This window comes from Canis lupus, chromosome 14, assembly GCF_048164855.1.
Source record: "Canis lupus baileyi chromosome 14, mCanLup2.hap1, whole genome shotgun sequence".
NCBI lineage: Eukaryota > Metazoa > Chordata > Mammalia > Carnivora > Canidae > Canis > Canis lupus.
Window position 1 is genome coordinate 41,696,329 of NC_132851.1, and position 20,482 is coordinate 41,716,810.

Sequence of the window (20,482 nt, forward strand, 5' to 3'; positions counted from 1 at the left end):
ACCAGACAGTAGGCTCTCATCCAGGATTATGTGGGTGAGTTTAAAGAGAGGGGAGTATATGATCTCCAGGTTCCAAAAACTACTGCTGGTCTCTCTCCTGTTTGCTACCATTCCACTAAGCAACTCAAGAGTTGTACCTTTAAATTAATAAGGAAAATAAATAATTAATAAAGAGTCATTATGCTAAGTGAGATAAGTCAGATGGAGAAAGACAAATACTATATAATATCATTTATATGTGCAATCTGAAAAAGCCAAACTTATAAAAGCAGAGAGTAGGATGGCTGTTGCCAGGGGATAAGGGGAGACAGGGCATAGGACAAATGTTGAAGAGTATAGACTTGTCCCAAGTAGCAAGTCCTAGAGATCTAACGCACAGTAATGTGAAAATAGTCAACAATATTGTATTATAACCATCAAACTTGCTAAGCGATTAAATCCTAATTATTTCAACCACTAAAAAGAGATGATTATTGTGTGATGTGATAGAGGCACTAATTATAGCTACAATGGTAATCATATTATGATAGGTGTCAAATTAGCATGCACACCTTACATTTACACAATGTTATATGTCAGATATACTTCAATAAAAGTTTATGTCATATTACAAAATTTTTTATTTTTTAAAATTTTTTGATGATGTTTTTATTTATTTATTTTAGGGGAAGAGAGAGTAAGAGCAAGCAGGTGGGGCAGGGGGGAAGGAGAGGGATAAGCAGACTCCCCGCTGAGCTTGGAGCCTGATGCCTGTCTCCATCTTAGGGCCCCGAGATCATGACCTGAGCTGAGACCGAGAGTTGGATGCTTAGGCAACTGAGCACCCTATGTTACTATGCTAACACAATGTATTGCTACATCATATTTTGTTCATTTTTTGTCTCCTTGTTACTAATGAGAGAACTTGATTTAACTTGCTCACACTGTGGTGTCTTCTTAGTCTAGAAAAGCTCCTGGCACATAGTAGGTGCTCAATAAACATCTGTTGTACTATTAATTAATAAGTTCAAGAGCATATTTTAATGTCATCTCTGTGGTGGAGCCATGTTAGCTGTTCTTCTCATCTGGTGAGGGTGTGCACAGGTGAGAGTAACCATTTAATAATTGTAGGCATGTCATCCGTGGGATTCCTAGACAGAATTGATGTCTATCTAGATCTGAGACTTTGCTAAACCTAATTGACGGTCTCAGGTGGACACATTCCCCTTTGAAATGACCCAAGAGAATCACAAAGCACCCAAAATTGGAAACGGGTCCTTATCATCAAAAAGAATGGTGATGAATGAAAGAAAAAACTCAAAAATTTATGTTTGGAAAAGATCAGGCCAGGGTGAAATACAACCACATTATACCTCTTGCTTTACACTTCCACACACACCACAACTCAAGGTCTAATACCTCTGTGAAATAATGTATTGGTTCCATCGATAATTGCTAGTGGCCATGATGAGCAATAGTTTATATATATGCATCAAGTCTAAACCAAGTATAATAGAATGAAAAAAATTCAGGATATTTTAATTTAGTTCAGTGACTGATTATTTTAGAGTCTGCTTATATAACTAATGTAATTAATGGCAGCTTCGTGGATACATTTGAGTTGAGTGAAAAATTTAGTAAGCTCTTCACTAGGGTTGGCAATAAATTCAAAATGTCAGCTTTTCTTTTGCTGAAATGTGTTGAGGGAACCCTGAACAATCCACAGTACGTTGTGTTCTCTGTCAAGTGAAAGGACAAGTATACACCGCTTCCCGTAGCACAATTTCTCAAATGTCAATGTGAAAAATATTCTTTTCTTTTAAAATTTCATTTGAGGCTGGTTAATAACAAGGCCCCCAGTCAAAGCCCAGCAGAGCAATCAGCTGTGACTGTGTCCTTTGTCACAGGATTGAGAATGTGCCAAATGCGGAAAGTTCCTCTCTGAGTCTAAATGCTCCTAGGACTACTAAGCCAAATCAGCACATTACCAAAATGAAAGTACAATCAACCAGAATGGGTGGCAAAATGGTAGGGTTACTGGGCTCCTCGACCCAGCCCTAGAGGAATACAGAAGCAAGAAGGCAGTATGGGTTACAGGAACTAATACACACAGAAAACACAGATGCTCGAGAAAACTCCCAAGGAACCGAAGCTTTTTCTAACTGGAGTAGGTGTGCTGGAGGTTGATGACTAACTGTGGCCAATGAGAACCCAAACCAGCAGGAAGAGGAGAAAAACCTCTAGGTGAGCTCTTGCCTCTCCCTACAAAACCCTGGGAGGGTCGTAGCATGGCCTTTCACTTGGGATCACACCCTGAACAGATGGCAGATGCTTAACCCTTGAGCCACCCAGAGGTCCCTATTTATTTATTTTTAAAGATTTATTTATTTAGTTTAGATAGAGGTTGCACACATGAGGGCGGGTTGCAGGGGGGTGGGGGGATGGAGCAGAGGAGAGAGAGAATCCAAGCACATTCCCCGCTGAGCACAGAATCCATCACAGGCCTAGTCCCAGGACCCCAAGATCATGACCCAAGCTGAAATCAAGAATTAGATGCCCAACCAACTGAACCCACCCAGACACCTCTGGCCTATACATTTTAAATATTTAGGCATGTGGTGTGTGCCTTCTTTTGCCTTGGGCTCCATAGCATTAGGGCAGCACCTGAGCATGGCCACAGATGTATGACAGAGCCGTCCAGTAGAGGTTTGGGCAATCCTAGAAATGTTCCTAAGCTGTCCAGTACAGGAGCCCCTAGTTACACGTGGCTGTTGAGCACTTAAAATTTGAGGACATGAGCTCCTAATTTTATTTAATTTTAATTAATTTAAATTTCAGTAGCCATACATGTCCAATGGCCACCATTTTGAATGGCTTGTTTCTGTTCCAAAGCTTCTTTCAGATGCTGGAGACTGATTGGGTTCTGGTCTCTTTCAATAATAACTCCATCTCTGTGTCCATGGCCCCTGAGTTATGGTCAGGTATGACCTACTGGCCTCTGCTAGAGTTACATGTGGTTTGATTCCATCATACAATCCTTTCTTAGTCCAAGTGACCTCCTTCATTTTCCCCAGAGGTTGGTTGATCTGCAGTCCTCCTCTAGTTCTGGTATAATGTTGTAGTATCAACCGTATACGACTTCACCCAGAATCTTCCCTTTTGAAACTCAAAGCCTACCCTCCTCTTTTTTGTCTCAACAAAATAAAACTCTTGCAAATCAATGGCTTTGGCTTTTAAAACTGTTGCTTCTGAGGAGGATTTTTGAAAGCCCTATATTTTGAACTTGAAAAACCTTCCCCAAACCTGAAAATTGATTGCTTCTTTCTCTTTGCTTTCCTGTTATATAATTCTCTTTTCAAGGTTATATGAATTCCTTTCACTATCTCCACAAAGATGCACAAACAATGCGCATCCTAAAAAGGAAAGTATAACATTTAATATCTCATGAAAAATTATCACAAAGGGAAAGCCCTAGAATTGTTCTCGTGTGTTCACACGAGCCATTATGCTGCTGCTCCATAGATGCCCACCACTGCGGTAGGAGAGTGAAGCTGAGGCTATGTAAAATAGAGATGGAAAGATGTGGATGAGGTCGGATCTACCCCCATATGAACATCCTCTGTCAGGATCACTGAGGTGTGTGCTAACCCCCACGCTGAAGCTTAGGAACACCCTGGAAATAGCATGAGCCCTAAACAAAGGTATGAAGGACGTCAGTGAAGATTTCTTTAATGCCTCCATCCTCCAGTCTGAACTGCTTGGACCACATGTCCTGCCTGGATCCTAGACGTTTTACAATTCCTCTCATTCCCCTGCTCCTTGACCTCAAAGTGCTACTATTCTACTTGGAGAGCCAGGCACTAAACAATAAACACACAAAAATAAAAATTGTCCCAAGCACAGTGAAAGCTAAGACAGAGTGCTAGCAGAGAAAGTCAGGGAGCTTTAGCAGAGGGCCTGATGTGAAGTGGCATTTACATGAGCACATAAGAGCTGAGTGGGGCCTGGCTAGGCAAAGAATGGGGGGCAGGAAATTCTAGGCAAAGTCCTTGCAGTGGCAGAGACCAGGTGCGTTAAGGGAAAGGAAGAAGCTGAGCTTGCTTCAGGTAGATGGTGATGGGAAAGGTGAAGTTGGAAAGGAGAGTAAGTCCTGGGACTTGTCTAGAAGTTGGGCTGCTCTTCTAGGTGCCGTGGGGAGACTATTGGACGGTGTTAGGGTGGGGGTAGAGTCTTCATAGGATCATTGTCACATCTTACAGAGGTCACTCTGGCTGCTGGGTGAGAAAAGGAGGAGGGAGTAGGGGACAAGAGGAAGCCACCTGGGGAGCCACTGAAAGAATAGAGGGTGGGGGTCGGGGTCATGAGTTGGACCAGGTGCTGCCAATGGAGATGGAGAGAATCGGACCCATTCAGGGCATATTTAGGAGTAGAGTTTTAAAACTTAAGCCTATTGAGATTTGGGGCCAGGTAATTCTTTGTTGTGGGACTTTCCAGTCGATTGTAGGGTATTTAGCAGCATAATTAATTAGATTTTTTTAATTTGAGGTATATGTATATATATTTAAGGAAATCTCATCAGCTAAGGGGGGAGCTGATCTGGGCTCAGACAGGACAATCTGCCGTGCTATTGCCATGACTAGTACTGCCTCTAGCTGCTGCCTTTTCTGGTCATCGTGGGACAAATGAAAGCAGGCCAGTATGATTTTTTTTTTTTTTTGTTTCATTTCTCCTGACTGGTCTTGGAATGGAAAATGCTACCAGGTTCTTGAACTGGCTCCTCTCCTTGGGTATCCTTTTTGTACCAACCAGAAGAAAATGTATTTCCTGCTCTGGGCTAGGTCCTGCAGTTACAGCCTTCCAGAGGCATAACAGTGTCCCCGAAATCGGTTGGTGATGGTGTCATCCAGGGCCTGATCGACCTTGACTTTTGGTTTTCTTTGAAGCTTCCCACGTATGGCCTGTGTGTGAGTGTAGATGCGTGTAGTTGTGTTCATGGGTTACGGGTATCTTCTGACATCTAAGACCTGTTACGACAAAATATAACCTTTGCACATTTTCTGAAGACAAGGGGAAAAAAGCAGTTCAAAATTTTATCTGGACGGGTGTATTTATAGCTGTGCCTTTTTTTATCTGACAATGTTCCTTGGGTAATTGGTTCCTTTGTTAGTTTTCAGAGCGATGACACACAAATAAATTAGCATTTCCACCTCAACTGCCTCTTTGGCAAGAATAGAGGTTCTCATGTCAAGGTAAATAAAGAGGGAGGCAGGGATCCAGAAAGACTAGAGAAATGGGAGCCTTACTGAGCAATTTATGTGCCGACATGTCCCTTTCATGTTAACAGCTACATAAAAGGAAGAATGAGAAAAAGAAAAGGAAAAAAAAAACATTGCTTTATGGTGAATAAGAAAAAAAACATCCGTGTGGCTCAGATGTGTCGTGTGTAGAGATACTTGGGTCACTGACGTCTTCCCAGCCCGATCTTCTGAAAGCACCCAGCTTTTGACCTGCCCCTGACTTCACAAGGTGTGACCTGTAGTCAAGGTCTCCTGCAGGTGAGGCCCTTCCTTTCTTTTGCGCTCTCTGGAATCCAGGGTAGTTGCTAGATCAGAAGAAGGAGTAAAGGCAATGAGAGGAGAGTTTGCAGCCCCTGGGTAGGTGGGAATCGGGGAGTTTCTCAAGTCCCGTTAGCCGAAAGTCTTCCACGTATCAATGCACATTTTTTTTTAGAAGGTTTTGTTCATTTATTTAGTTGAGAAAGAGAGCAAGTGAGCGAGCCAGCCAGAGCCAGGACGGGGCAGAGGGAGAGAGCATGTGAAGCAGACTCCCCACCGAGCATGGAGCCTCCTGTGGGACTTGAGTTCAGGACCCTGAGACCCTCCCTGGAACCGAAGTCAAGAGAGGGCTGCTTCTCCGATGAGCCCCTGGGTGCCCGGCCGAGCACGTCTGTGTAGGTGCATCCTGCGTCCGCGTGGCCCTGATGTTCCTAGACTGTCCTGTCAACATTGAAGGGAGGTGATCGGCCCAGAGGGTTCTGTTCTAGAAGCGGACGCAGGGCCCAGGTGGCAGGGCCTGTCCCCCCAGGACGGGTTGTAGCCCTGAAGCCTCAACAGCCAATGGCCCGCTGTCCACCTGACAGGCCGGCCTCCTGCTCCGGGACGGGGTGTTCCCTGACACCCCAGGTTATGTGAAGGCTCAGCTCTGGCAGTGAATGTTCGGGGGTCCCCGGGGGCCGGTGAGCCAAACAATGTAGCTGATGAAAGGGTGAGGTCCTCCCCTGCGCCGGGGCCTTGTGGCGCCCTGAGCGGTCCACCGTCCAGGAGGCCACCTTTGAATCAAAAACTGGGAACTGAGCCCGTCCTAGCAGGTGCCTCAGGTGTCTCCCTCAGGTCCAGCGAAGTGACCTGCAGTGACATGTTCTGCATGATTGAAGGAAACCTGGAGGACTGGGCCCCGCAGCCATCCCGATCTTATTAGCTTCCTTCTGCAATGTCTGGCTTGCTGGTGGATTTTAGTTTTCCTGAAGGTTCTTTCCAATCTTGGAGGAGGTACTGGATGAGTTTCCAGACTCTCCGATTTGCACTGAGCTCCACTGATCTTTCTTCCTGAGACTTCAAAGGTTCATAAATTACCACCGCCTGTGGTCCCAGAGCCTGCACAGCCCTCAGCAGAGATAAACGTGCCCCGTAAGCTTGTGTTTTGAGAGACTGGATTTTTGTAATCAGTCCTCCAGTTTAGGAAGAAGTAAAAAGAAGCCTTATAGATATACAGAGATAAAAATATGCTTTATAAAATCAAAATGTTATTTATAAAAAAGAAAAGCATTCTGGGACGTCTGGGTGGCTCAGTTGATTAAGTGTCTGACTTCAGCTCAGGTCATGATCCTGGGGTTCCGGGATCAGGCCCCACATCCAGCTCCCTGCTCCCTCTCCCTCTCTGTCTCCTTGTGCTCTCTCTCTGTCAAATAGATAAAATCTTTTTTTAAAAAAAAAAGAAGGAAAGAAAAACATTCCAATATTTTGGGTTTAAGCTGAAACTTATGGTTTTAAAAAACCTTAAATTTTACGGTGCTTTTACAGTCTTTTGGTAAAGTTCGACATCTCTCCTTTAATCCTCAGTATATAATCCCATTCACTCCACTTTATCTCTATTTATTTAGTGATAACATTTGGTTGAAGTCACAGGTCCTGGAATTCTTTTTTTTTTTTTTTTTTAGGTCCTGGAATTCTTGAGTCAGCAAGTTCATTCACCTCAGCGTTCCGGGTCCTAACTCTTACCTGTTTGTATAATTAACTGCTAATGTAGCGACGTTCCGACGTGGATTGCATCAGGAAAGTGACAGAGCGGTTGAAGGGCACGTCAACGTCGGATCTAACAAGTCATCCGATTCTTAGCAGCGTTGTTGTTACAGGGTTTCTTTTCCCTCCACGTCCTTGGGTCTCGGTCACACCACTTCCAAGAAGGACGAGGTAGACCAGACGAACACTGATGGGCAGCAAAGTTGATCGAGCGATAGTAAAATTTCTCCAGTGATAGCACAAAGCTCCCGAAGAGAGAGGGGGCCCGAGAGAGTTGCCAGTTTGGTGTTTAGATCTAGGGGTGTTTATGGGGTCGTTGGTGGGCTGTTTTCATCTGACTCACTTCTCAACTCACTGGATGCAACTACTGCTGGATGCAACACAGCTACTGTGTGCTAGGCGCTAGTCTGGATGTTGGGATGCAACATTGAACAAGATACAGGTTTTTGTCACCTACCGATCACGTGGGAAAGGGAGGAGGGCTCCTTCCAGGGTGGTGTCAAACCCTTTGACGGGTGGTTTTCTCTTCGGGTGGGGGCCCCTTGTCCCTGCCTGCCTTCTTCCAACTATCCTTCATTAGTACCCTCGAAAGAACACTTGTTATGTTCTACACTCATGGTGTTAACATGCGATTTGCCTGCATGATTTGACCTTGGACAAAAATTTTTAAACCTCCTTGATTCTCAATTTCAACATCTGTACATTGAGGGAAAGCATTTGCTTTCTGGAGTATCATTTATTCACGGCACAAATGTCATGAAGTAGCTACTGTGCGCTAGGCGCTAGTCCGGATGTTGGGATGCAATGTTGAACAAGATACGCCAAGTCCCTATCCCCGTGAAGGTTGCCTTCTAGATGGGGGAGACAGGCAATAAGTAATTAAGTGAACCGATTCTGATAGTCTTACGTGTCGCGTAGGATCCAACAGTCGGCATGCCTTGGCAGATGGAAGCAGCCCTCCATCAGATAGGGCGATCGGAGCAGGCGTCCCCGGGGACGTGATCTGGAGGCTGACCTGATGATAGAATGGCATTAGCCTTGTGAGGGATGAGGTCAAGAGTGTTCTATGGTGGGGAATACAAAATGCAAAGGTCCTGAGGTAGGACAGAGTATTTAAGAAACAGAGACTGGCTTTACAGGATGGCAAGGTCCCAATCGTGTAATTTGTTTGAGCCGTCGTTAAGGATTTGGACATTCTCTAAGTGCTACGGAAATCACTGGAGACTTTTAAGAAGTGTAATTACATGGTTTGATCTGTATTTTTACAAGCTAACTGCCGTGTAGACGATGGACTATGGAACAGATGTTAAGGATGATAGCAGGGAGAACACTTAGGAAGCTTTAGCTGTGTTCTAAGTAAGGTGACGGAGGCTGGGAGTCGTGAAGAAGTCGCAATGGAAACAGAGATAAACAGATGGGTCTGGAATGTATTTGGAAGGTAAAAATGATAAAACTTGCTGATAGGTTGAATGTGAGGGGCTAAGGAGAAATCCGGGACAGTTCCTAGGTTCTTGGCTTGACAAGAAGATTCCATCAGATAAGACAAGATTCTAGAAGAAACTGGTTCGAGCCAAGAGGCTAAGCATTCCGGGTTGGGCATGTGAAGTTTAGGCTGCAAGTTAGGCTCCAGGTAGAGATACTGCATATGTACCTAAGAATAAGAGGCAGAAAATGCAACCTGGAGCTTAGGGCACAGCTCTGGGCTGGGGGTGCAGATCTGGGAATCACTGGCTTTGCTGGAACAGACGATTCACGGGGAAAGAATGAACAGGGAATGGAAACGGTCCAGGATGAGCCCTAGGGCACTCCAGCATTTAGACACTATCTTGCCAAGAAGGGGTCAGCAGAAGAGCTGGGGAAGGAGTAGCTAGCAGAGGGAAAACACAACAGGGTTGACACGTCCAGGGAGGGGTTAACTGTGTTTGTTGCTCCTGAGCGGTGAATATGAGGATGGAGAAGTGACTCAACAGGAGAGCATTTCACAAGACCAATGAGGACAAAGGCCATACCGGAGTGGATTGTTGAGACAATTCCAATCCGCACAAAGTCTGTGTCGGGTGTACAGTATGTGTTTACTGTGATGGTAAAAAATGCTGAGAAAGAATTAGCTGTTGGGTTTTGTGGATCGCCTGTAACAGCCATTCTCCTGGCCTCCTTCCTCCCGTTCTCTAATTCCCTTTCCTGGAAGACCCCTCCCCACCGCGTGTTAGGTTTTCCACTCTCCCGACTTCTGAGGATGAGCCATTGTTAGTCTAGGTCATTCTTGGTGATGTCATTCCTCTTGCCAGTGACTAGTTTAGGCCACAGCATGCGACCCTATCGGAGAGGGAGCCTGGTGAGGGCTTCTGGCAGAGGTTTCCTATGCTAATAAACCGATATTCATGGGAAGAAATGCCGCTCTCCCTCACAAAATATCAGGGCATCAATTTGGCATGTCTGGAGTTGCTGTAGCCATGCTCCTGGGGCTGGGAGGGGAGCCCTCACGGGTACGCTGCAGATGGCAGAGCAGAAGGATGCAAACAGTCTTTGTAGACCTAGATCTCAGTCTCATGGCAGGACTAAGACAATCGTCAAATAAATGCTTCTCTGGATATGGGTCCCACAAAGGCCCCGTGTGAGTGCCGATGTTACGGATGAAGTACTGAGTGCTACACGCCGTCCTAAGCTCTACTTATCTTTTGCAGCTGAGTAGACTGAGACCAAGGGAAGTGAAGTGACTGGTCTAGGGGCATATGGCCAGTAGGATGTGGAGTGAGGATTCCACCCCCGGGACGGTGGTCATGGTTGGTAGGTCAGACCCAACAGGGCACCTGCAAATAAACATGTGGTGTTAGCCATCTGTGTTTAAAATGATGGGTTGTTTTAGATTATCTCCTGATGGTGGCAGCTGATGTGAGACCGAGTCAACGAGTGGGCCTGGGGATGCTGAGCAAGTGTGTCAGCAAGGCTTGGGCAGGACGCACACTGGAAATACTGGAATCCAGTTTCCAAAGATTGACTTATTGTATTGGCACAAGGGAATGCCCGAGTTGTATACATTGCTAATTTTAAAATATTCCATTTTTGGGGATTTTTTTCAAAGATTTTATTTATTTATTCATTCATGATAGAGAGAGAGAGAGAGAGTGAGAGAGGGGAAGAGACATAGGTAGAGGGAGAAGTAGGCTCCACGCAGGGACCCCGACGCAGAACTCGATCCCAGGACCCCAGGATCACGCCCCGGGCCAAAGGCAGGCGCTAAACCGCCGAGCCACTCAAGGATCCCTACATTGCTAATTTTAAAACACATACAAAATAAAAATAACTGCTACTAATTTAGAGCTTAGTGTCTATCCTAAGCTTCAAGTCCATCGCTTCACCAAATCTTCACCGAATCTTGATCCGTAAGATGTTTTGTACATTTTATCATCGCGGAAAGTAAACCGTGGAGAATTTAAGTACTTTGCTCCAAAGCACTGGATTTTAATCCAGGTTTGTCTCATTCCAGAGACCACACCTTTGTCTACCAAATGAATGTATTAAATTTTAACTAACATTATGGCATAAACCTGGGAGCTCCCTAGCCCACCGAGGTAGCAACGTTGTCCATAAAAGGGTTCGTTCATGGAGAAAAGCCTCGGAGGAGGTATAGATCAACAATCATGTTGGGAATTATCATTAATTTTTATTCTCTTTAATATATCACTGTTTTTAAAAGAAAAACTGATAAGTGATTTTTTTTTTTAAATCAGATATTTTAGTCTACAGATCTGGGGACCAGAGGCTGGACAGAGATGGATTTCTGGCGTTTCTATGGGATCACTTTGCCATCCACCTCGTGGCCAACTGGGTAGTTTGTTCCTTTCTTTCCCATTCTAGCTTCTAGGTGAGGAGGTACTCACTGCTCCTTCTCTTTTTGCTCAGGGCTGCTTTGTTTTGTTTGCTTTTCTGTTTCGTAAATCACAAATGTCTTCTCTCCGTCAGTGTGGGCAAGCCTGAGTTATCAGATTTTTCGCCTCTTTGCCTCTCTGCTCCTAAAAAATGTTCTAAAGACAAACAGGAACCAGTTGCCCTGCTATTTATTTTGTGTTGGGTTGACTGGTACATTAAATAAGTGAAGGCAGTATTTTCTTTTTTCATCGTCTGTAGATAAAAGAGGCATGTGTGTTGAGCTGTTGGAGTTCCTTTTCTGTTACCTCTGTAACTGGTGCCACATAGTTAACCACAGAACATTGCATGATTACTTAGTAAATAACCTTGATCACCTCTTAGATTTCTACTTCATCAGTATTTGTAAAGCAAACAGAACCTTGATAAGACCCAGGTTGATTGCAAAATGGATTTCCTGTCTATGTTGCCAATGATTTTTTTCCCCTGATGACCCAGTTATATTTTGCAGATTTATATTGCCTTTCAGATTTGCAATCTGCCACCTTCATATAAAACTTCGAAAGATATTTACAGAATGCTGTTAGTAATATTGTAAAACACAGGTGGCCGGGTTGGAATTGAAATGCCTTTGCAAAAGAGTGAAGAGAAAATTTTATAACTTAAAAGTATTTGAGACAGGAAAATACAGCCCTTCTTGGTAGAAGAGCCGAAACACTATAAAATTCAAGTGATTGTGTTATAAGAAGACGCTAAAATTCCATGAGATGGCCTGAAATCTGAATTATTAAGTGGATATTTAATGAATGACACTGCCCTTTACTGACATCTGTCTCTCAGATTTACTCTGTTTTATTAAATCTTTAAATGCGCACACATTTTTTTTAGAGTTAAATTCAAGTTCTACTAACATATTACCTGTTCTTCCTTATTGACGCGTTGCCAATTTTGGTCATTACCCTTCCATTTATTTATTTATTTATTTATTTATTTATTTATTTATTTTTATTGGAGTTCAATTTGCCAACATATAGCATAACACCCAGTGCTCATCCCATCAAGTGCCCCCCTCAGTGCCCGTCACCCAGTCACCTCCACCCCCCACCCACCTCCCCTTCCACGTCCCCTTGTTCATTTCCCAGAGTTGGGAGTCTCTCATGTTGTGTCTTCCTTTCTGATATTTCCCACTCATTTCTCTCCTTTCCCCTTCACTATTTTTTATATTCCCCATATGAATGAGACCATATAATGATTGTCCTTCTCCGATTGACTTACTTCACTCAGCATAATACCCTCTAGTTCGATCCACGTTGAAGCAAATGGTGGGTATTTGTCGTTTCTAATGGCTGAGGAATATCCCCCCCCTTTTTTTTATAAATTTATTTTTTATTTGTGTTCAATTTGCCAACATAGAATAACACCCAATGCTCATCCCGTCAGTGCCCACCTCAGTACCCTGCCTTTTTTCCCCCTCCGTCTTTCACTTTGTAATGCAAACCAAAATCGCTTCCAGAAGTATCTAAGAGTGCTGTTATTCTTTCTCTTTCTCAGATTTTATGACTAAATAGTTCTCAAAGTGAAGTGATTAGCAGAGGAATCTAAAAATTGGCTCTGTCTGAAGTGCCTGCTTGTCCTGCCTCACTCAGAGGCAACGACGTTCGGGAAGAAGGGAAATTCTGCGCACAGGTCTACTGTGATGTTGGTGTAGACAGTCTCAGAGAGTTTAGCTCAAAGGTTTATGTCAATTCACTTTATAACTTGTAGGTAGACAAGTGAGCTACTGATCATATGCATTAGTTTTGCAATATCAAGAATCCTGTTATTGGCTCTTGATTTCAGCTCAGGCCATAGTCTCAGGGTCGTGAGGTGGAGCCCTGCATCAGGCTCCGTGCTCAGCGAGGAGCCTGCATAAGATTCTCTTCTGCCCCTCCCCTCCACATGCACTGGCTCTCTCAAAAAAAAGGTAATTCAAAATATTTATATATATAAAAAAGAATAGAATCTATAGAAGAAAGAGGTACATATATATATGTTACACCACAAGAATTTCCAGGATTTAAGAATTTCGGTGCATTTTTATCAAAATTTTTTGTGCACATAAACACGCAAACACATTTATGTATGTAACTGCAATTTTGATCTGTTTAAAATTTCGTTTCTTCTTTTTGCATGTAGCACAATTTCATAGGCGTTTTTTTATTTTATCAATAAATATTTGCAAATATTTTAAATGGTTGTGTACTATCCCATTGTATAGAGTGTGACATTTAAGAATGAGCCAGTATTGTGGGGGCGCCTGGGGGCTCAGTCAGTTAAGAGTCTGCCTCCGGCTCAGGTCATGATCCTGGGGTCCTGATTTTGAGCCCCGCATTGCTCAGCCTGCTTCCTCCTCTTCCTCTACCCCCTGCTTGTGCTCTCTCTCTCTCGATCTCACCCCCTCTTAATCTCAAATAAATAAATAAACTCTTAAAAAAAAGAAGTAGCCAGTATATGTAACTATTTATAAATTTTATGACATTTGGGAGTTCACAGTTTTTTCTGTTATAAATAATTCTGCAGTATATTTAAGAGCTGGTATTGAATAGCACCAACTACGTGCCAGATACCTCTCTAACCATCTTACATGGATTAAGGACATGAATGCTTCCAGCAGAGCTGGGTAATGTGATGATGTTCATTTTATAGTGGGGGAAACTGAGGCATAGAGAGGCTGGCTAACCCCAAGACTACACACCTGGCAATCGCTGGAACTCGAACCCGATCTGGGCAGCCTGGCTCAAAGGCCTCCAGAATCACCATCAAGTTTTCAACTCATCTCAGAATTTTCTTAAGGGTAGATTTTCTAGAAGCCTAATTTACAGGTTAAAGGGTGTAAACTTATGAGGTACTTAATCCGCTTATAGAGAGGATGTACCAACCTGTATTTTCATATCACATCCTGAGGAGGTTTGTTTCACTACGTTTTTCTCAACCTTGAGTTGCCACCTAATGAAAAACACCTTTGGTCAGTGTGGTAGGTGAAATTGAGCATTTTATGTAGCTTTACTTACATTTCTTCTGAGCATGGTGTTTTAGACTCTGGTGTGGTCTCTAGTTTTCCTGCGTTTGCATCTGGGTGGCGTCCATGCATAGGGTGGTTATGAGAATTAAACGAAGTGGTATGTGCAAGTGTCCTGGAGTGGAGTGTGTAGACAGGAAGCATTAGGTGGCTGCAGGTTATATTATTTGTAGTGTAGGGATTGGGGACACACTGCCCCGAAATGCGGCGTGCTGAATATTCTGAGCTGAAGGAATTTGAGAAAACAGCAATGCCAAGTGCCAGAAGGACTCTCTGGCTGCCCCTTTCTGCCCAGAGCAGGTCCTAAGACCCTGTTGTAAGAGGTGCGCTCCCTGTACCTCGGGAAAGGAAACAACTTGATGTCAGAAGCCCGAGGGAGGGAGGCCTGGAGGAACCCAGAGGGGCCGGCCTCCTGAAGTCCCCCGGGTATATTCCCTTTAGCTCACATCCCTTTTTTCTATCATATTTTGCCATGACTGTTTTTTATCAAATGTCGTATAAAAGCACTCCGGCTTGACCATTTCTTTGGGTCTTCACTTTTTTTTTTTTTAAGATTTTATTTATTCATTCATGAGAGAGAGAGAGAGAGAGAGAGAGAGAGAGAGAGAGGCAGAGACCCAGGCAGAGGGAGAAGCAAGCTCCATGCAGGGAGCCGGACGCGGGACTCTAACCCAGGACCCAGGGGTCACACCCTGGGCCGAAGGCGGCGGTAAACCACTGAGCCCCCCAGGGATCCCCGGGTCTTCATTTTCTTATGCAGGCCCTGTCACGTAGCAGCTATATTCGGCACATCTGTAGGATCTCCTCCTCTTCGTCGGTGTGTTGTCAGTCCAGTTAGAGGAACCCAGCGGGAGGACCCAGGATGGGGCTGCGGAAAAGATGTTTTTCCTCCCTTACATAGTGCAGTGAACATTATTTCTTGGGTCAGTTGGCCGCTTGTTTTTGCCTTTCATAAGTTTCCTATTCATGGACTTATTTCCAGAAAGTTCGCAGACAAAAGATACTCTACAATAGTCCTATAAGATAGTACCACAGTATTTTTATTAAGGGAGGAAAGGAGCCTGGGTATTGATCGAATCAGACTTCACATTTGACGGAACTCCTGCAACCCACAGAGTACACTGAAGGACTAGCAGGCGGTGGGAGAGCGGCTCCCTTCGGGTTAGTGATCGATGTGTGGGCCGGAGTGTGTATTGATTTTGTGATTTAAAAAGGAAGATGGAAAGAGTCAAGTCCCTGTAGAATACGAACTACAACAAATGCATTTCATCACGGAGCTCCGAGGACTACGCGACCCTCTCTTTGAATTACAGAATCAGTGGTGAGCTGGACGTTTTGTGGTGAAAACACCGACACGCTGCAGCTGGTTACTAGTTTGGGGAGTAATGTGTTTAGGATAGAATTAATAGAGACAAGCCATTACGGAGAACAAAAAATAAAATTAAATCAAATAAGCATACATATCAATGGCTGGGGGGTGGGGAAATAAGAGTGTGAATCACTGTATTTTGTTTTTTAAAAAATAGTATTTATTTGTTTGTTTGTTTATTTATTCATGAGAGACACAGAGAGAGAGAGGCAGAGACCCAGGCAGAGGGAGAAGCAGGCTCCATGCAGGGAGCCCGATGCGGGACTCGATTCCGGGACCCCAGGATCAGCCCTGAGCCAAAGGCAGATGCTCAACGGCTGAGCCACCCAGGAATCCCAATCACTGTATTTTGGAAGAAAATCGCATGTTTTGATAACTACAGAGTGAGGCTTTATATGCATTCTGCTGTGGCGCTGAGCATCTTTACTAAGTTAAAGAGACATTAGATGTGACACGCAAGCCATCAATGGAATCAGCAGGAATTTAGAGCCAAAACATGTAAAGCAGGAAAAAAAAAAAAAAAAGAAAAGCCAGATTAGCAGGCCTGCCAAACGCACACGGATGCTGACAGGATTACAGACCCTCGTTCTAACTGGGCATGTGCACAGGTGCCCTGCAGTCCCATCTGGAAAGGAGGGGACCCAGAAAGGGGCCTAGCACTAGATGAGCAGCAGTCCCAGCAAGGGTGTGGTGGGCGAGGGGTGGAGGGCACTCCCGGGACTGTCGGGCCTTCCCTGTGCCCCCCGTCAGCCCCCAGGGCAGTGTCCAGGTCTCCACCCCGTTCTTCTGTGCTCCTCTTGCGCCGTGGCCCAGTCACCCGCTGGTGCACACACCCATCACCACCATACAGCACCGTTACCCATGCTGCGCACTGTGCTAACATGCTCTCAGTGGACGGGCATCCGGGGCCAGTGTCTCTGCCTTCCATATGACTTGATCAGAGGACGTGAAGAATTATAGCCTCCCACCATGCACAGCATCGGGTAGCGTCTATTAAACACCCTTGAAGTGCAGACCCTCCTTGAGGCTCTGCCTGTGTGGACTCTAGAATTTTTGCTGCAGTGCTTGTCGTGGTGTCATCACCTCCACTTCGCATGTAAGGAAACTGGGCTCAGACGTTGGGGTTGGGTCACGCTTCACTCAGCGGGAGGTGTGTGATGGGAGCCAGCCTCAGCCTGAAGGAGCCCCGCCGCCCCTCACTACACCGCCGCTGCCTTCCCTACCACCTCGATTCTGTGGTCCACTTCACCTCAGAAATACAATCCTCAAGGCCAGCATCTTTGCCTGCGCCGTGTTGCCACTCTCCATCCAAGTCACTAACGTTGCCAAAATTCTCCACAGAAAGGGTCATTTTTGTACGAAGTCATGTGTTCAAAATAATGATGATACTGTCCCCAGTAGCCCCCACCCTCACCTCCGGTCGGAAACACACACATGCATGTGCTTACACGCGCACGCACACGCACACACACCCCTTGGCCATAGGAGCAGGCAGTAAATGAACTAATATTCAGCATCCTAATTAACCAGTTTCCAGAAAAGTCAGACTATAGCAGCTTTTTGCTTTTCAAGGCACGTTTATGCAAATTTGCAGCAATTTTCAACTGCACCCGCATTAGCCATAACGCCTCTAAATCAGTCTTCCTTTTAGGATGCCTCCTAATCTTGGAAGATGTGACACAACTTAGACACATCTTTCCAAATCACTTCAATCACTCCCGTGAATGTGTCACAACCATATGCTAGCCCCGGTGAAGTGATAAGTCTTCCCTCTACTGGAAACTCTATGCTTAGACTTGTGGGAGTATCTGTTTAAAGAATATACGGGCTATAAGAAGCAGCCCTCTCTTCGTATACTGTGAGATCTTTGAAGAACACTACAATATTCCAAGGTAAAGTGTCTTAATTAAAAAAGTAATGCAGGTACTGCAGGGTCCCTATCTTGGGGTACAGTTGGTGGTCATCCTCCTCAGGGGTTAACACAGTTGCCTTGCTGCATGGCATAAGTTACTCAATCTCTCCGTAAGTCCAAATTTACATTTTTTTTTTTTAGAGCAGGGATAATATCATTAGTGACTTCAACACTTGACCAAAAATTCTCTGGCATCCTTCCCATCAACTGGTTGAGTCTGTGTCTTCTGCCTTTGAAATGGACAGGCTAGTGATTGCTTGACAAGTGTGGTCAGAATGCAGTGTGGTGACACAATGTGACTCCAGAGGTGAGATCAGGACGGCCATGTGGCTGCCATCTTGCTGTGGGAACACTTGCTCTTGGAGCTCTGTACCTCCTCAGTGTACCAAGTACTATGCTTGACAGTCTCAGATGAGTCCAACCTTCCAGCCGTCTCCACTCAGGTGCTAGACGTGAAAGTGTGACCGTCTTGAGCCCTTCAGACCGGTCTGTCTCTCAGCCAGATACCACTGAGTGACTTTCATTGACATCAGGTAGACCTTTCACCCGGCTAAGTTCTGACTCAATTTCTGATCCACAAAATCAATTACGTATCATAATAATTGTTGCTTTAAACCACCATGTTTGGGTAAGTAAAACACTACTTCATCCACCATGATGGTTTGCTGTGAGACTCTTAGCTCAGGGCCTGACTTGTAGTGAACACTCAGTAAATGGTAGCTATTATTTTTATTTATTGAGCATCTACTGTGATCACAAAACTGCATAAAGTGTTTTGAGGCATAGAAAAAGCAAAGACATACTCTTTGCTCTTCTAGTTTTGGAAGTGGTAGTGAAAATGGATATATATGAGAAGATAATGTATGTGTCATTAGAGTAGTGAACATTATAATTGGGGGAAGAGTTCAAAGAAAGGAGAGGGAGTCAACTGTGAAGAAGGTGGTTCTTGTGCTGCAACTGAGGCATCATCTTCAGGGAGAGGAAGGGAATATTTTATAGGGATTTTTTTTTTTTTTTTTTTTTTTTTTTTTTTTTTTACTGTTTCAATGCTTTATTAACAACTGGAAACAAATCCAATAAACTGGAGGTGATGACATCCCAGAAGCCTAAGAGGCAAGGGAAATAGGTTTGCATTTTGTTTTTTGTGTATTTTTTTATTAAATGCATCTTAGCAAAAGTAGATTAAAAAAGAAAGGGTCAAAGCCCCAGATGTCAGCAGGGAGGAGGAGCAGACTCAGGGAGGCAGCCTCCCCCTCACCCCCACCTTCTAGGGAAGAGCTCAAAGGAGCTGCTGTTGCACCTTCACACACAGGCCTGAAGGCTGGGCCAGCACCCAGGTTCCCGGCCTGAAAGCCCCCCTGCAGGAATGCTTCGGTCGCCTAAGTCCCCCCTTTGCTCCACAACTTGAATTCTGGGTCTTGATCTAGAGACTGTGTACGATAGTTTATCTGATTCGGGGCAAGGGGTTGTATTTGGATTCTTGTTTTATAGATTAAAAGATGAGAGAGGTGATGCATGTGGGCTTTTAAAAAAAAATTCCTAAGATATCTTTTTTTATTTTTATGGGGATTTTTAATTGATTAAAGATACAACATATGTTAAAACCATTGGAAATACAAATAAAATCCTATAGAAATACACATGTACATTAGTCTATGCAACCACACATTGAAGATATAGAATTCTATTTTTTTAGAATTCTATTTCTGACAAATAGAGAATATGTCCTTGTTTCCAAGCCCCTAGGTATCATTTATAATATTTTGTTATGCATTATTATATAACAAGAACAACTCAATAAATTCCAAACTCCAAATATGATACAAGCCACAGTACGTAACATGAAGAAAAAAGTAGATATTAATAACTAAGATATAAGCACAAAAAACTTTACCATTAAAAGGCACTATCTCAAAAAACTCTTGAGTGGAACAGAAATCAAAATTGCAGGCACTGGGTGGCTCAGTTAGTTAAGCATCTGACTTTGGCTTAGGCCATAATCTTGGGGTCCTGAGATCGAGCCCTGCATCGGGCATCATGCTTAGTGAGGAGTCAACTTCTCCGTCTTCCTTGCCTCTCCCTGTACTTGTGCTCTCTCTGTCTTTCAAATAAAAAAATAAAATCTTTAAAAACAAAAGAAATCAAAATACAACTACATGCTGGATGTGTTCTGTATCTTGATCAATACGGTGATTTCACGTATACCTATGTGTGTGTCTAGTCGGGTTCTTCCCATAGGAGGTTCCATGGGCTTCTTATGTTTCCAATTTGTGTTCTTCCCTTACAACTGTGATTGTTTCATTATTTCTTAGACATTTTTATTAAGCTGAATCATAACCTGTTCAGCCTGTTGGAAAGGGAGGGATTCCTGCCTTAGAGCTACCACGATGGCGAAACCCAAAGCAAAGGACAGCTCAGATCAACAGCGGTTCATGAAGGGGACCCGGCACACCATGCAGGACTACGCAGGTTTGTGCTCAGGAGCAGAGGAAATGAGCAGGGGCTGTGGGAGTTGGGCTTTATGGAGTCTAGAATGACTCCTGGTTCCCATGGGAGGGCGGGACTTCGCTGATTTGAATAATTCCCAGGGTTTACAGGGAACTGAAAGCCACTGCTCATGGATGAGCAAGAACTGTGCTGGTCTTTTTGGTAAGGAGGGTTGTTAGGCTAGGCAGCCTTACCTACAGGAATGGGGTGGTGAGGGGAACCTGTGCTTAGGCTACTTGAGGCTCTCCTGATTTTACCAGGTGTAAAATTTAAAAGCAGCACACAATGCTGAGGTTTAATTTTCCACCTTATACCACAATATAAACCTGCTTAGGATGCCAAAGTCAATGAAGAGTGGAGCTTGGATTTGAACCCAAATGTGTCTGGACCCACGTCTGTTCATCGGGCTCAAAGTCTAGGCACTGGAAGCAAAAGAAGGAGGGAGCAAGGGGATGGATACCACTGAGTGAGTGCTGCTTCTTTTTATGTCATCTTTCTCTCTTTCATTGAAC

General features: G+C 44.3%; 1 long non-coding RNA gene across 1 annotated transcript; it reads left to right on the plus strand.

The window, feature by feature from the left end:
• Nucleotides 1-1,955: 1,955 nt before the first annotated feature.
• On the plus strand, nucleotides 1,956-12,077 carry LOC140603999 (uncharacterized). The gene is made up of 3 exons (XR_012007047.1): nucleotides 1,956-2,223; nucleotides 4,546-5,534; nucleotides 7,196-12,077. It is a non-coding gene; the product is annotated as an uncharacterized lncRNA (long non-coding RNA).
• Nucleotides 12,078-20,482: the final 8,405 nt, after the last annotated feature.